Raw genomic sequence first — 17771 nt, 5'->3', positions numbered from 1 at the left:
AAATTACACAACAAGATAATAATAAGCATAATAATATTAGTGCAAATTGAAGGAAATATAGTCCAAGGTAGAATTAGGGTTTTTCAGGTTCATTCAAGTACCCGATATTACTTTGAATACTATGCCAAAGAGCTGGAAGTAAAATTCTCAGCAGAAGTCAGAGCCAGGAGTTACACTGAACAGACAGCATGGCCTGGGCTAGGCAGCTTGGGTAATAGATTTCATCTATTCAATGCTGATGTCGTGTTCAATTAAAGTTCTGACAAGCTGTACTCAGTGGCCACTTTGTGGGGTACTTCTTAGGCCAGTGAGTGTATATTTGTACTCTTCTGCTGCTGTCACCCATCCATTTCAAGGTTTGATGTGTTGTGCATTCAGAGATGTTCTTCACACATCACAGGTGTAATGTAAGGCCGTATGAATTTTTGTCGCCTTGCTATTGGTTTCAACCTGCTTGGCCATTCTCTTCTGATCTCTCTCATTAACAAGGTATTTTCACCTACAGAGCTGCCATTCACTGGATTTTTTTGTTCGTTTTGCACGTCATTCTCGGTAAACTCTAGAGATTGTTATGCATGAAAATTCCAGATTAACATCAGTTTCTGAGATAGGTTGACCAACCGTACTGCAGCCTACAATCATTCCATGGTCAAAGTCACTTAGATCACATACATTCATTCATTCATTCATTCATATTCATTCATTCATTCATACATTCATTCATTCATTCATTCATATTCATTCATTCATTCATACATTCATATTCATTCATTCATACATTCATATTCATTCATTCATTCATACATTCATTCATTCATTCATTCATTCATTTATTTAGAGTCTCAGCGTGGAATAGGCCCTTCCATCCCAATGAGCCTCACCATCTAGCTACCCACTTACTTAACCCTAGCCTAATCACAGAGCAATTTACAATGACCAATAAAGCTACTAACTGGTATGTCTTTGGACTGAGGGAGGAAACCAGAGCATCAGGAGGAAATCCATGCACACACAAGAAGAACGTACAAACTTTCTTACCAAGGACTCTGGAAGTGAGCTCTCCGGAAGATGCCCCGAGCTGTAATAGTATTGTGCTGACTGCTGCGCTACCATGGGATAGATAACTTGCTCAAGATGAAACCCAGCCAATTGTACTCCCATTTAATGGACTGGCAATCAGATGCATTCCCTACAGATGACCAGCTTGCCTCCTGATATAATGTCCATAATTTGCCATTCCAAATTATGCAGGAAATGTGAGAGAAAATCCTTAGGTAAGATACAGCATCCCTGACAGATCTACTGATTCTAGGACAGTGATCGGAAATCTTCATGACTGTAAATGTTAATAGCTCATTACTCAGTACATCATCTTTAGCTATAGTTAAAAGATATTATGTAACACACTTATTATTCATGAGGACCTGGTCATCTGCTCACTCAGAGGATGTTGTTGCTTGAGGACACCACGTTCACATAGACTTTAATAGAACAGCCTAAAAGTACTTAACAATTCAGAAGCTGCATGAGCTAGACTGTACGCATCTCAGAAGAAACAACACTTAGTGGCTTTGTTAAGATTTTAAATGTCACAGTGATTAATTTATCAACAAATAAATCCTGAGCTTCCATTATTATGTCTCAAATAAAATCTATTTAGCTCATCTTTATTCATCCAAAGAGTGACACACGGGAAATGAATTTTTGACGAAGCTGAACTGTTTGTTTTTCTAAATGGTAACAGATTTAATTAATTGGCCAAGTCCATCATGTTAATAATCACAATTGTTATGTCATTGATGTGTTCATCGATTAAAGTACGCTTCAAAGGCAATATTCATTCTTTTTGAGTAGGTCTCATAGAGGCAAGAAAACAAGTTGTTTTATAGTTCAAGAATTTCAATTCTCATGATATGCTCCAAGGGAACATCAAATCTGCTGTGTTTTTATATTACCTTTCATAATCATAAAGGACTTCACAAACAATGCAGTAGAGTTATAGTCATATAGCAATATGGCATGGATACAATTTTCTGCATTTGGCTCGTATTGCTCTATGCCTGTCCCGTTCATGTACTGCATCTATCCAAATGCTTCTTAACTGATATAATTGCACTTGCCTCAACCAATTCCTCTGGCAACTGGTTCCATATACTCGCCATTCTCTGCATGAAAGTTTCCCTTCAGTTGACCCTCAAGTCCCTTTTAACTCTTACCCCCTCATCCTAAATCTTAACCCCCTTAGTTTTGATCTCTCCTCAGGATCTATGTCTCTCAAAATGTTAAATATTTCTATAAAGAATAGAGAGCTAGCCTGCCTGAACTCTCCCTATAACACAGGCTCTTTAGTCCAGGTAACCTCGTAAATCTTCTCTGCATTTTTCCCAGTTTAACCACTCAGGGTGAACAAAACTGTCTAGCTCATCCAGTTTAAGGATAAAGGGGAAGACTTTTAGGACCAGGATGAGGAAAAACTTCTTCACACACAGAGTGATGAATCTGTGGAATTATTTGCCACAGGAAACAGTTGAGGCTAGTTCATTGGCTATATTTAAGAGGGAGTTAGATATGGCCCTTATGGCTAAAGGGATCAGGGGGTATGGAGAGAAGGCAGGTACAGGGTTCTGAGTTGGATGTTCAGCCATGATCATATTGAATGGTGGTGCAGGTTCGAAGGGCTGAATGGCCTGCTCCTGCACCTATTTTCTACGTTTCTATGTTTCTATGTACACATTACTCCAAGTGCAGATTTACCAACAACTTATACAACTACAACATAACGTCCCAATGCCTATACCCAATGCCCTGACTGATGAAGACCAGCATGATAAATTCCTTTTTTCACTACCCTGTATACATAACTGTGCTTTCAACGAACTGTGCACTTGTACTCCTGTCTTTCTTTTGTGTTTCATTCCTAGTGCCCTATCATTCATGGTATAAGTCCGACACTGACTTGACTTTCCAAATTGCAACACTTTGTACTTATCTGCATTGAAATCTATTTGCCACAGCTCAACATACTTCCTCAACTAATCAAGATTCCCGTATAATCTACAATATCGACAACACCTGCTAATTTTGTGTCCAAATCATAAGCCCCAAAACCCCATCCACTCCGGGCACTTTCATTTCTCGCTGTACGATTGAATGACAAAGCAAAATTACAATTCTATCTGTAAATTCTCCAATTTGTAATTGGCAGAATCATGAATGGTGATAAGATGGTATACAGGAGTGATATTGGTCAACTGATTGAATGATGTCAAAATCAAAGTTGGATTTACTGCCATATGCACAATTAGATGCATGCATAGATGAAAACTTACTTGCAGCAGCATCACAGATACCTAGCATCACAAGAAAAACTAAATAACAATTTTTACAAAAAAGAGCAAAGTTAGAACTAACAAAAATTACAAAGCCTATTTTAGTGCAAAGTGATCAAAGTGAACACAGTGTTGCTATGTCTGTGGTGAGTAGAGCTGTGCTAGTTGGTTCAGCAACCCAATGTTGAAAGGAAGGATCTGTTCTTGACCCTGGTGGTGTGGGTCTTCGGGTTCCTGTACCTCCTATCTGATGGTGTCTGCAAGAAGATGCATAACCTGGGCAGTGGGGATCTTTGATGATAGATGTTTCCTTCTTGAGGAAATATCTATCCCTCAATCTCACTAACCTAAATAGAAACTTCTGCTCCCCGACTGAGAAGACATTAAAGCTCTCTGCTTCTTTCTCAACAACAGACCTGACTAACCCCCCTTCATCACCACCCTCCTCCATCTGGTAGAACTGGTTCTCACACTCAATAGTTTCTCTTTTGGTTCTTCCCACTTTATCCAACTGCAAGGTGTAGGAATGAGCAGCTGCCTAAGCCTCAGCAATGCTGTTTTTTGTTGATATGTGGAGCAATCCATGTTCCCAACTCTGTCTGCACTATATTGATGACTACATTGAGGCTGCTCCATGCACCCATATTGAATTTATCAATTTGATCAACTTTGTCTCCAACATCCACCCTACTCTCAAACTCACCTGATTCATTTTTGGCACCTCTCTCTCTTTTCTTGATCTTTCTTTCTCCATCCTTGGGGACAAATTGTCTACCAATATCTTTAATAAATCTACAAATTCCCATGGCTATCTGGACTATACCTCTTCCCAGACTGTCTCCTGTAAAAATGTCATTCCCTTTTCTCAGTTCCTTCACCTCTGATGCATCTGTTCCCAGGATGAGCGTTTCCTTTCCAAATGTCCTCCTTCTTCAAAAATTGGGGCTTCCTTTCCTCCACCAAATGATACTGCCCTCATCCATGTTTCCTCCTTTCCCCAGACATCCATGCTCACCCCATCTTCCTGATACCTTAACACAGATAGTGCTTCTCTTGTCCTCACCTCCCACCCCATGAGCCCCTACAACCAACACAACATTTTCTGCAATTTCTGCCCTCTTCAACAGGACCCTACCATCAAAAATGTCTCTACCTCCCCGTTTGCCCACTCCACTTTCTACAGGGCTTACTCCCTCTGTGATTCCCTTGTCTATTCATCCCTCCCCACTTATCTCCCTCCTGGCACTTACCCTGCAAGCAGAAAAAGTGCTACATGTGCCCATTCACCTCCTCCCTCACCTCTATTCAGGGTCCAAAACAGTCCTTCCAGGTGAGGCAAGACTTCACCTGCAAATCTGCTGGGGCTGTCTGCTGTATACCGTGCTCCTGATGCTACACTGGGGAGGCTCAACATAGATTGGGAACCACTTTGTCTAGCACCTTTGGTCCATCTGCAAAAAGAAGAGTTTGCCAGTAGCCAATCATTTCAATTCCAATCCCCATTCCCATTCTGACATGTTGGTCCATGACTTCCTCTTTTTCTGTGATGAGGGCTACACTCAGGTTGGAGGAGCATCACCTTATATTTTGGCTAAGTAGTCTCCAACCTGATGCCATGAACATTGATTTCTCGAACATCTGGTAATCTTTTTCCCCTCCCTCTTCCTTCTTCTTCATTTCCCCTCTTTGGCCCTTCTCTTACCTCTTCTTACCTGCCTCTCACCTCCCTCTGGGGCCTCTCCACTTTCCCTTTCTCCCATGGCCCACTCTCCTCTCCTTCAGGTTCCTACTTCTCCAGCCCTTTACCGGCACCTGTATTGATGGCCAGTGGGAAGGAAATGGTGTCATTAGTCCTCACTGATTGAGGTCTCCCAATGAGAAAGTTCAATATCCAATTGCAAAGGGAGGTACAGAAACCAAGGTCTCATTAACCTTATGCTCAGCACCAGCAAATGCAAGGAAATGACTGTGGACTTTTGGAAAGGGAGATCAAGCAAACACGCACCATTTCTCATTGAAAGATCAGCAGCGGAAATGATGAGCAGCTTCAAGTTCTTAGGTGCCAGCATTACACATAAATGCAAGCATGAAGAAGGTGTTCCAACATCTCTACTATCTTAGTAGAGCTTAAGAAGGTTCAATAAATCATAAAAAAACTCTGACAAGCCTCTACAGATGTGCAGTACAAAGCATTTTGTGAGAATATATCACAACTAGTATGGAAACTCCCTTGTACAGGAATGCAAGAAACTTCAGAACTCAGCCAGTTTCCTCATTGATACAGCTCTCCCAACCACTGAGAACACTTATGAGAGGTGATGTCTCAGGGGGCAATATCCATCATTAGGGAACCTCCACCTTCTGATCATGCCCTCTGCTTGTTCTTGCCGTTAAGCAGGAGCTTGAAGACCCACACTCCAAAACTCAACAACAGCTTCTTCCCCACTGCCATATGGTTCGTGAACAGACCTGAAATATCTTAGTACTACCTTGAACTTTTTTTATCTCTGTCAATTTTCCATTAGTGCTGTTATGTTCATTTTGCACACATCAAAGTTAGGTGTAATTTATGTCAACTGAAGTTTATGTTAACTGATGTTTGACCGAGTCCTGTAATTTACTCTGCTGCTGCAGCAAAGAAGTAATTTTCATGGTATTTATATCCTGCGTACTGCCCATGGCAGCAATAAACTTGAACTTGAATTATTTTAGTTAGTTTGCTGCCCAAGCACAGCTTTAGTACCTCCCTGTGAGCTGCAGTAAGGAAATTTAACCAGTAGGTGGGGCTGGAATGCTAGATTTTCTTTAGATACCAAATTTGGCATCAAAAACTCATACACTTTTCTGCCATTGACCAAGTTTAATCAAATTGCTGTCTTCCTGTTGTTTTGTTTAATGTTCTCTCCATGATATTGAATACCTCTGCTCATTTGTTTGCTGAAGCTTTTGAACCTATTGACCCACCTGGTCTCTAGCCTGATTGACAGGATGGGGACCGTTTGTCACTCAGGCAATTCAATTCTACCTTGGAATGGGACCGCTAACATAAACACTCCTAGAGCACAGAAGGAGGCTCTTCAGTCCAACTGACCCATGCCAATGACGATGCCCAGCTCAGCTAGTCCCATTTGCCCATTTTGATTCAATCACTCTGAACCTGAGGTGGAGGACACAGTTTGGTCCATCACAGGTAAAGCCTTCCCCACCATTGAATATATCTACTTGGAGTGCTGCCACAAAAAAAAACAGCGTCCATTATTAAAGACTCCCACCATCCAGACCATGCCCAATTCTCACTGTTACCATTGGGCAGCAGGTGCAAAGGCCTCAGTTTCCACACCACTATGTTCAGGAACAGTTATTATCCTTCAGACATCAGGCTCCTGATTTGGCGTGGATAACTTCAAGCACCACTGCTCTGAACTGAACTACAATTCACCGACTCACTTCCATTGACCCTTTACAACTCATGTTCTCAGTAATATATTTTTTTATTTTGAACAGTTTGCTTTCTTTGGCAAATTGTTATTTGTCAGTCTTTGTAATGTACAATTTTTCATAAATTCTTTTGTACTTTTTCCTGAAAATGCCTGCAAGAAAATTAATCTCAAGATAGCACAGTATATGGTAACATATACAGTATGTAGTTTGATAATAATTTTACCTTGAACTTTCAACTTTGAACTTTGAAATTTCCTCATCCATGTACCTGTCCAAATGTCTTTATCTACATATACCCTTTCTGGCAGCTACCTCTCCTCTATTCTTCAGGAAATTGTTTCAAGCTTAAGGTGTTGTGGTGTCCAGTGGTTGTGCTGTTGTCTCTTAGTGTCAGCTTTTCTTGTCCCTGCTCCACAATGTTTACTCTGATTAATGACAACTAAAAACCAATGAGTTTATCCACTCTCTGGAACTTCACTCAGTCTTTTGTGAATTCTAACGCCACACACAGTATATGTATTCCCATAGTCCCATAGCTAGAAGATGACCAGATTTCTTGGACTTATTTGAGGATCTGACAAGACAGGATGAAAAAGCAAAAAAAAACTGCTGCTGGAGGAACTCAGGAGATCAGTCAACATCTGTGGAGGAAACTGAGCAGTCAATGTCTTGGGATGAGACCCTCCATCTGGACTGAAAGATAGAGGAGACATAGCCTCTAAAGAGGGGAGGTGTGGGGTGGGGCAAGAGCTAACAATTGGTGCGTCCAAGTGAGGAGAATTTTTAGGCAAACAGAAGAGGAGAGGGGGAATAGTGACAGAGGCTGGGAGGTGACAGGTGGAGTTGACAAAGGGCTGCAGATGATGGAATCTTATAGGAAGAAAATGTGGAGGATAAAAATACATATGGGAGGGGGGAAGGGCAGATAAGAAATAAAGAGAGTGGGGACCCAGTTGAATGTGTGTGTGGGTGATGGGTTGTAAGAGTCAATGTTCAATTCTCCTCCAGTACTTAATCAAACAGAACAACACACTAAAAATACTGGAGAAACTCAGCAAGTCAGGCTGTGTCTATGGAGGGGAGTAAACAGTTAACATTTTGAGTCAGAACCCTTCATCAGGATTGGAAAGAAAGAGGGTAGAAGCCAGAATAAGAAGGTGGGGGGGGGGAGAAGTAAAAGCTGGCAGGTGATGGGTGAGACCAGGTGAGGGGCAAGTTAAATTGGTGGGGGCAGAGAATGAGGTGGGAAGCCAGTAGGTGATATATATACAGAAAGGTAGACATTTTATTGATCCCAAAGGAAATTACAGTGTCACAATAGCACTACAAGTGCACAGTTATACAAATATTAGAAGAGTAGTAAGAAAGAATAAAAAAAAGATACCTCAAACAGTCTAACAGGAGGGGGTCTTCACTTCCCTGGCTATAGATTGACTGATTATAGAGCCTAATGGTCGAGTGTAAGAATAACCTCGTATAGTGCTATTTGGAGCTGTGCAGTTGTCTTAGTCTATTACTAAAAGTGTTCCTCTGTTTAGACAACTTAACAGGCAGAGTGTGAGAAACATTGTCCAAAATTGCCAGGGTCCTTTGTTCTACTACAGCCTCCAATGTGTCCAATTTGACTTCTATAACAAAGCCAGCTTTTCTAATCAGTTTATTGAACCTGTTGGCATCACCCTTCTTGATGTGACTGCCCCAGCACACCACAGCAGAGAAGACTGGTTGGTAAATTAACTGACAACAGTGAGTTACCCTTTGCTTTTGTCTGATATTCCAAGTTCCTCCAGCTTTCTGCGGGTGTTGCACAAGATTTACAGAAACTTTTGTATCTATAAGTTGCAAAAGCAACAAGAGTCTTCCAACAGTTTGTTTTCTCTTGGTCCTAATTCCAGCCTCTGCAGCCTTTTGTGTCCCCAAAAGAACGAGTTGCACGAGGAATAAGAAATAAGGAATAAACTGAAGGAATTGAGAGCTCACATGGACTGTATTATAGAAACTGCATTCCTACCTACCTGAGCAAGCCTTAAACAGTTTGCTATAATATCCCCGATGCAGAGTGTTCGTATCTCTGTTATGTACATTGTCCTTCAATTTAACTATTCTTCAATGTAAGTATTTCTGGTAGATCTTGTTGTTATTTTTTATCATTAGGCATTTTACCCATTTGCAAAGAGTGTATAATTAATGGAACTAATGGTTACTTTCTGCTTTCAGTGAATGTTGCGTATCTCAGGCTGTGTGCCTGTGATGCTGCTGCAAATTGATTTTCACTGCACTCGTGCATATATGTATTTATGCAAATGACAATAAACTTGATCTTGATTCTGTGTAACTAAAGGACTGTTCATGTAAATGAAAATCAAGAAATTTCAGACACAGTAATGATGAAATTCAACCAGAACATGCTGGAAACACTCAGCAGGTCAGGAAGCACCTGTGGAGAGAGAATATTTATCATTCCAGGTTGATCCAGTCAAGAGTTTTTAACCTGAAATATTTTCCACCTGATCTGATTAGTGTTTTCACTGATGTCTGCAACAAGTATCTACGTTGTAGATTATGAGAAGCAAGAATATTTACTGATTTTAATAGCAAACCTATATAGATCCTGGTCTGGTCAAACTGAAGATGCAGTATAATAAATACACATAAAATGCTGGAGGAACTCAGCAGGCCAGGCAGCATCTATGGAAAAGAGTGAACAGTCAATGTGCAGTATAATAATTGTCCTTTTACTGAGTCATGTTGACCATGGCAAACACCAAGCAATTTACAGTCAACTGAGATAAAAGTGAGTGAGCCTCGGAAGTCCCACACAGAAGAAACATCCGTGCATAGGATAGCGTTATCAATCTGCTGTGTGACAGGCACGCACATGCAGCGATCTCCATACAGTTCAAACTGATTTACACTTCAACTTGACAAGGCTGATATTTTTCCATCCCCTGGACTGGGTCATCGACAACTGCTTCTGTTGACAGGCAGTGACATTGAAGTAGAATGCATCAAATGACAAGGATCATGTATGGAGCGTAACAATTGCTGGGGATGCAACGAAGGAAAACAAGCAAATCAACTAAGAGCAAAGACTGACCACAAAGATAAGTTGAGAAGATCAAAGTGAAATCTCAATGTCTTCCAACAGCAGTCAGGATATGACAATAGACAATAGGTGCAGAAGTAGACCATTCAGCCCTTCGAGCCTGCACCGCCATTCTGAGATCATGGCTGATCATCTACTATCAATACCCGGTTCCTGCCTTGTCCCCATAACCCTTGATTCCCCTATCTAGCTCCTTCTTCAAAGCATCCAGAGAATTGGCCTCCACTGCCTTCTGAGGCAGCGCGTTCCACACCTCCACAACTCTCTGGGAGAAAAAGTTCCTCCTCAACTCTGTCCTAAATGACCTACCCCTTATTCTTAAACCATGCCCTCTGGTACTGGACTCTCCCGGCATCTGGAACATATTTCCTGCCTCTATCTTGTCCAATCCCTTAATAATCTTATATGTCTCAATTAGATCCCCCCTCAATCTCCTTAAATCCGGTGTATACAAGCCCAGTCTCTCTAACCTCTCTGCGTAAGACAGTCCGGACATCCCAGGAATTAACCTAGTGAACCTACGCTGCACCTCCTCCACAGCCAGGATGTCCCTCCTTAACCCTGGAGACCAAAACTGCACACAATACTCCAGGTGTGGTCTCACCAGGGCCCTGTACAAATGCAAAAGTATTTCCTTGCTTTTGTACTCAATTCCCTTTGTAATAAAGGCCAACATTCCATTAGCCTTCTTCACTGCCTGCTGCACTTGCTCATTCACCTTCAGAGACTGATGAACAAGTACTCCTAGATCTCTTTGTATTTCTCCCTTAACTAACTTCACACTGTTCAGATAATAATCTGCCTTCCTGTTCTTGCTCCCAAAGTGAATAACCTCACACTTATTCACATTAAACCCCGTCTGCCAAGTTTCTGCCCACTCACCCAGCCTATCCAAGTCACCTTGAATTCTCCTAACATCCTCATCACATGTCACACTGCCACCCAGCTTAGTATCATCGGCAAACTTGCTGATGTTATTCACAATGCCTTCCTCTAAATCATTGACGTAAATCGTAAACAGCTGTGGTCCCAATACCGAGCCCTGTGGCACCCCACTAGTCGCCACCTGCCATTCCGAGAAACACCCATTCACTGCTACCCTTTGCTTTCTATCTGCCAACCAGTATTCTATCCATGTCAATATCCTCCCCCCAATGCCATGAGCTCTGATTTTACCCACCAATCTCCTATGTGGTACTTTATCAAATGCCTTCTGAAAGTCAAGGTACACCACATCCACTGGATCTCCCGCGTCTATCTTCCTGGTTACATCCTGAAAATCTCCAATAGATTAGTCAAGCATGATTTGCCCTTGGTAAATCCATGCTGGCTCGGCCCAATCTTATCACTGCTATCAAGATATGCTGCTATTTCATCTTTAATAATGGACTCTAGCATCTTCCCCACTACTGATGTTAGGCTAACAGGGCGATAGTTCTCTGTTTTCTCCCTCCCTCCTTTCTTAAAAAGTGGGATAACATTAGCCATTCACCAATCCTCAGGAACTGATCCTGAATCTAAGGAACATTGGAAAATGATCACCAATGCATCCGCAATTTCCAGAGCCATCCCCTTTAGTACCCTAGGATGCAGACCATCTGGACCTGGGGATTTGTTAGCCTTCAGTCCCATTAGTCTACTCATCACCATTTCCTTCCTAATGTCAATCTGTTTCAGTTCCTTTGTTACCCTATGTCCTTGGTCCATACATACATCTGGGAGATTGCTTGTGTCTTCCCTAGTGAAGACATTGCAGTGTTCATTCCACATGGGTTATAATTGCTGTGTTTGTTTCATTACCAGATTCAATTCCGCACTGATTTCCAAGGAATTGCCTAGAGGCATCAAGAATAGGAATCAATACAATAATTCTGTCAGTCTGTGTTCCTGACTTGTTGACTTTGTACGGGAACTTTAAAATCTTCCATTGGAGGATAGTTCCTAGCCTGACTGATGGACATGCTCCCACTCCTGAGGAGTATAGAAAAACAATTATACTGCTGAAACAGATGCGTCTGCTCTCTGTGAGGTAGGAAATGCATATGATCAGAGTCATTAAATAATTTTAGCAAGAGATATTGGATTTTATCCAAGAAAAGTGCCTCCTACCTGCACACAGGCAAAGGCTAAAGAACAACGCTCAGAGATAAGGACAATAAAGAGGTGGTGGCAGGAAGCAAAGGATCAGCTATGGGATTGCTTTGAGTCAGTAGACTCGGTCATGTTCATAGTTGTCAAGGTTGTCACAGACTTTATCAAAATAATCCCAGATGAGAGTGTCCCTAGAAAATCATTCAGAGTTTTCCCCAGCAAATGCCCTTGATGAACCATGAGGGCTGCAGTCAGTTGAGGGCCAGATAAGTGATATTCAGGTCTGAGATCAAATAAAACGCAAGAGGTCCAGCTATGATCTCCGGAAAGTCATCTCACATGCGAAGTGTCAATTCCAGTCTAAACGTGAATCACTGAAGGAAGATTGACAGTTGTGGCAGGGCTTGAATGCTATCATCCCCCAAAAAGTGAAACCAAGCAACATAGGTGACAAAAAGGTTTCATTCCCAGATGAGCTCAATGCTTTTTATGCTTGCATTGACTTCACAACCTCCCACAGACCCTGAAGTCCCCGTAATTTCAGTCTCGGAGGCTAATGTGACCACATCCTTCAGAAGGATGAGCCAACCCATGGAAAGCATCAGGTCCAGAGAGAGTACCTGGCCAAATACTTATTGTAGCCTGGGAAAAATTCACACGCAGGATAACAAATACGTTTTTGGGTCTTAAATTCCTTTATCTGTTTTAGATCTTTTATTGCAGAAAGATGGTATCAAAATAAAAATGACAAAATAAATTTTAAAAGAACAGTTCCCGCCATTACAAACGTAAACACGAGGAATTCTGCAGATGCTGGAAATTCAACCAACACACATCAAAGTTGCTGGTGAATGCAGCAGGCCAGGCAGCATCTCTAGGAAGAGGTACAGTCGAGGTTTTGGGCCGAGACCCTTCGTCAAGACTAACTGAAAGAAGAGCTAGTAAGAGATTTGAAAGTGGGAGGGGGAGGGGAGATCCAAAATGATAGGAGAAGACAGAAGGGGGGGGGATGGAGCCAAGAGCTGGACAGTTGATTGGCAAAAGGGATATGAGAGGATCATGGGACAGGAGGCCCAGGGAGAAGGAAAAGGGGGAGGGGGGGAAAAACCCAGAGGATGGGCAAGGAGTATAGTCAGAGGGACAGAGGGAGAAAAAGGAGAGAGAGGGAAAGAATGCATGTATATAAATAAATAACGGATGGGGTACGAGGGGGAGGTGGGGCATTAGCAGAAGTTAGAGAAGTCAATGTTCATGCCGTCAGGTTGGAGGCTACCCAGACGGAATATAAGGTGTTGTTCCTCCAACCTGAGTGTGGCTTCATCTTTACAGTAGAGGGGGCCGTGGATAGACATATCAGAATGGGAATGGGATGTGGAATTAAAATGTGTGGCCACCGGGAGATCCTGCTTTCTCTGGCGGACAGAGCGTAGGTGTTCAGCAAAGCGATCTCCTAGTCTGCGTCGGGTCTCGGCAAAGTTTAAAGAAAAGGGCTTCCCTTCCTCCACCATCAACTCTGCTCTCAAACGTATCTCCCCCACTTCACGCACATCTGCTCTCACTCCATCCTCCCGTCACCCCACTAGGAATAGGGTTCCCCTGGTCCTCACCCCTACCATCCCACCGGGATGATCCTGTCTGTTTTGGCAGACGGAACGGAGGTGTTCGATAAAGCGGTCCCCCAATCTGCGTTGTGGAGGATAATGTGTTGGATCTGGAGGCTAGTGGGGTGGTAGGTGAGGACAAGGGGAACTCTTACCCCACTAGCCTCCAGATCCAACACATTATCCTCCGCAACTTCTGCCACTTTCAACAGGACCCCATCACTAAGTACATCCTTCCCTCTCCACCTCTCTCCACCTTCCGCAGGGATCGATCCCTCCGCGACTCCCTGGTCCACACGTCCCTCCCCACGAATCTCCCACCTGGCACTTATCCCTGTAAGCGCAACTGCTACACCTGTCCCTACACCTCCTCTCTTGCCACCATTCAGGGCCCCAAACCGTCCTTCCAAGTGAGGCAACACTTCACTTGCGAGTCTGTTGGGGTCATCTATTGCATCCGGTGCTCCCGGTGTGGCCTCCTCTACATCAGTGAAACCCGACGCAGATTGGGGGACTGCTTCATCGAGCACCTCCGCTCCGTCTGCCAAATCAGACAGGATCTCCCAGTAGCCACCCACTCCAACTCTGCTTCCCACTCCCATTCAGATATGTCCATACATGGCCTCCTCTACTGCCATGATGAGGCTAAACTCAGGTTGGAGGAGCAACACCTCATATACCGTCTAGATAGTCTCCAGCCCCTTGGTATGAACATAGAATTCTCCAACTTCCGGTAATTCCCTCCTCCTCCCTTCCCCTATCCCTATGTCACTCTGCCCCCTCCCCCAACTGCCTACTACCTCCCTTATGGTTCCGCCTCCTTCTACTATCCATTGTGTTTTCCTGTATTCTTTCTTCACCTTTCCTGCCTATCCCCTCCCTGCTTCCCCTCCCCCACTCCTTTATCTTTCCCCTTACTGGTTTTTCACCTGGAACTGACCAGCCTTCTACTTCCCACCTCCCCCTACCTTCTTTATAGGGCCTCTGCCCCTTCCCTCTACAGTCCTGACGAAGGGTTCCAGCCCGAAACGTCGACTGATCTTTTCCACAGATGCTGCCCGACCTGCTGAGTTCCTCCAGCGTGTTGTGAGTGTTGCTTTGACCTCAGCATCTGCAGATTATTTTGTGTTGACAACTAACTTCCGCTAATGCCCCACATCCCCCTCGTACCCCATCCGTTATTTATTTATATACACACATTCTTTTTCTCTCTCTCCTTTTTCTCCCTCTGTCCCTCTCACTATACCCCTTGCCCATCCTCTGGGTTTTCCCCCCTCCCCCTTTTCTTTTTCCCTGGGCCTCCTGTCCCATGATCCTCTCATATCCCTTGTGCCTATCACCTGTCCAGCTCTTGGCTCCATCCCTCCCCCTCCTGTCTTCTCCTATCATTTTGGATCTCCCCCTCCTCCTCCCACTTTCAAATCTCTTACTAGCTCTTCCTTCAGTTAGTCCTGACGAAGGGTCTCGGCCCGAAACGTTGACTGTACCTCTTCCTAGAGATGCTGCCTGGCCTGCTGCGTTCACCAGCAACTTTGATGTGTCCCGCCATTACAATCTCAGTTTAACTTCAGACCACACCCTTGTAACGTATGCAGTATGAAAATAACTAAAACAAAACATACAAAACCAATGTGATGGTGGCAATTCTAAAAAAATACAAACAATGTTAGAATCCACCAACCCTGTACCTTATACACAACATCGAAAGTATGAATAAATACATCTCATCTCGACTAAGAGATATACTCACATTTGGCACACACGTGCTTAACTTCCAAACACATATAGGCTAGACCTTGAAATGAGTTTTCCTCGCTCACGCTATATGAACAGAGATTAACACATTCACATTACTCTGTTACATTTACATTCGGTCATGAAACAATAAAGAAAGACAAATAAATTTTTACAATATATTGCCTTGCAGTTGAATTACTAAAAAGACTTTTTGCATGAAGATTGAATTCTACAACTTCCAGTAATTCCCTCCCCCTCCCTTCCCCATCCCAGTTTCACTCTGCCCCCTCCTCCAGTTGCCTATCACCTCCCTCATGGTTCCGCCTCCTTCTACTACCCATTGTGTTTTCCCCATTCCTTCTTCACCTTTCCTGCCTATCTCCTCCCTGCTTCCCCTTCTCCGTCCCTTGATCCTTCCCCCTTACTGGTTTTTCACCTGACACCTACCTGCCTTCTCCTTCCCACCCTCCCCCCACCTTCTTTATAGGGCCCTTGCCCCCTCCCTCTTCAGTCCTGACGAAGGGTCTCAGCCTGAAACGTTGACTGTTCATTTCCACAGATGCTGCCCGACCTGCTGGGTTCCTCCAGCATTTTGTGCGTGTTACTAAGAAGACTAATCTAGTAGGCCAATTAAGGAAATTCACAATCACGCTATCCAGCGCTGATCAATTTACTTGCAAATATCATTCCTTACCAAACCTGAGAAAAGCATTTGAACATCGTCCTTTCTAGAACATGGCAACTCTTCATTCTACTCGACCCATGCAGAATGATATCATTGTTTTCTCTTAAAGGCACGGGCAGCTATTTTAGCATTACCAGGGTGAATACATAAATGCATTTTAAAAAACGATATTCAACAGTCACTTGGTTACATTCTCTCCTGCATACTAGCAAGCATTCTCAATTACTCGCTCACTGCAAAAGTACTTTTATCCTCTTTAACTGCTTCTCTGAATAGAACTAAACTTAGACTGGCCAGTATCTGTGACACTGCTGCAGGAGTTATATGGGCCACGTCTAGGACTGACCTTGGTTCATGATGTGAGTTAGAGTGCTGTCCATCATTTACTATTTTACTCCTGCGGGGTGCTGCAACCGGAAGACATTCAACTAAAGACCTGTGCTGATCAACAGGCTGGAATGTTCACTGATATCTTTTGCCTCTCATTTTGCAGTCTGAGCTACCCACCTGCTTCAAGCAGGCTTCAATTATGCCAGTGCCTTAATAACTATCATCCAGTAGCAAGTACATCCCACTGTTATGAAGTGCTTTGTGAGGCTGGTGATGAAACATATCAACTCCTGCCTGAGAAGTGACTTGGATCCAGTCCAAATTGCCTACCAGCACAACACATACACAGCAGATGCATTTCATTGGCTCTTCACTCAACTTGAGAACATCTGGACAGTGAAGATGCACATATCAGAATGCTTTTCATTGATTACAGCTCAGCATTCAGTACTTGAATCAGAGGGTGTTAATCTAAGTGCATTCGAGTGTACATAGTGTTTTCTAAAATTTGTCAATTCACTTCTTACTTTTCTCTGTTAGTTTTCCAGATCAGTTTGGGACCAGGACATATGCCAAAAGAATATGTTAATATGGGGTTGGTTAGCAAAAGTGCAATTGAGCTTGCTGCTTGATTTGTGTCCCCCCATTTGACCAAAAGTTGATCATCTCTGTGTTGTTCTTAATTCTGTGCTGCGATTGGTGGTATTTTGGTGCATTGAATTTAGTTTCAATGTCTTGTATAATCCTTTTGCATTGATTCTGAACTGATAATTCTGTTCTGTTCATCTGGCACATTTCATGCATCTGTTTAGTCTGGCTTTGTAGACACCGAGCTTTTGTATCTATAAATTCTACACTGCTAGGGGAAAAGGGGGTAGCAGATATACTAGCAGCACTTAAGAGGGATTTCGACAGGCACATGTACAAGCAAGGAATGAAAGGATCAGAACCAGTGTTCTGATTGTGAGACTAGCACATGCAGGGAATGAAAGAATATCGACCAGATGGGGTGAGTTCTGATTGGTAGGTATCATGATCGGCATCAGCAAGGGAGATGAGGCTGAGTACAGGGCTACGGTAGGAAACTTTGTCACATGGTGTGAGCAGAATTATCTGCAGCTTAATGTGAAAAAGACTAAGGAGCTGGTGGTAGACCTGAGGAGAGCTAAGGTACTGGTGACCACTGTTTCCATCCAGGGGGTCAGTGTGGACATGGTGGAGGATTACAAATACCTGGGGATACGAATTTACAATAAACTGGACTGGTCAAAGAACACTGAGGCTGTCTACAAGAAGGGTCAGAGCTGTCTCTATTTCCCGAGGAGACTGAGGTCCTTTGACTTCTGCCGGACGATGCTGAGGATGTTCTACGAGTCTGTGGTGGCCAGTGCTATCATGTGTGCTGTTGTGTGCTGGGGCAGCAGGCTGAGGGTAGCAGACACCAACAGAAT

This window comes from Mobula hypostoma, chromosome 5 (assembly GCF_963921235.1).
Source record: "Mobula hypostoma chromosome 5, sMobHyp1.1, whole genome shotgun sequence".
Lineage (NCBI taxonomy): Eukaryota > Metazoa > Chordata > Chondrichthyes > Myliobatiformes > Myliobatidae > Mobula > Mobula hypostoma.
The sequence above is the reverse complement of the archived record's forward strand: the minus strand, read 5'-3'. Positions refer to the sequence as shown.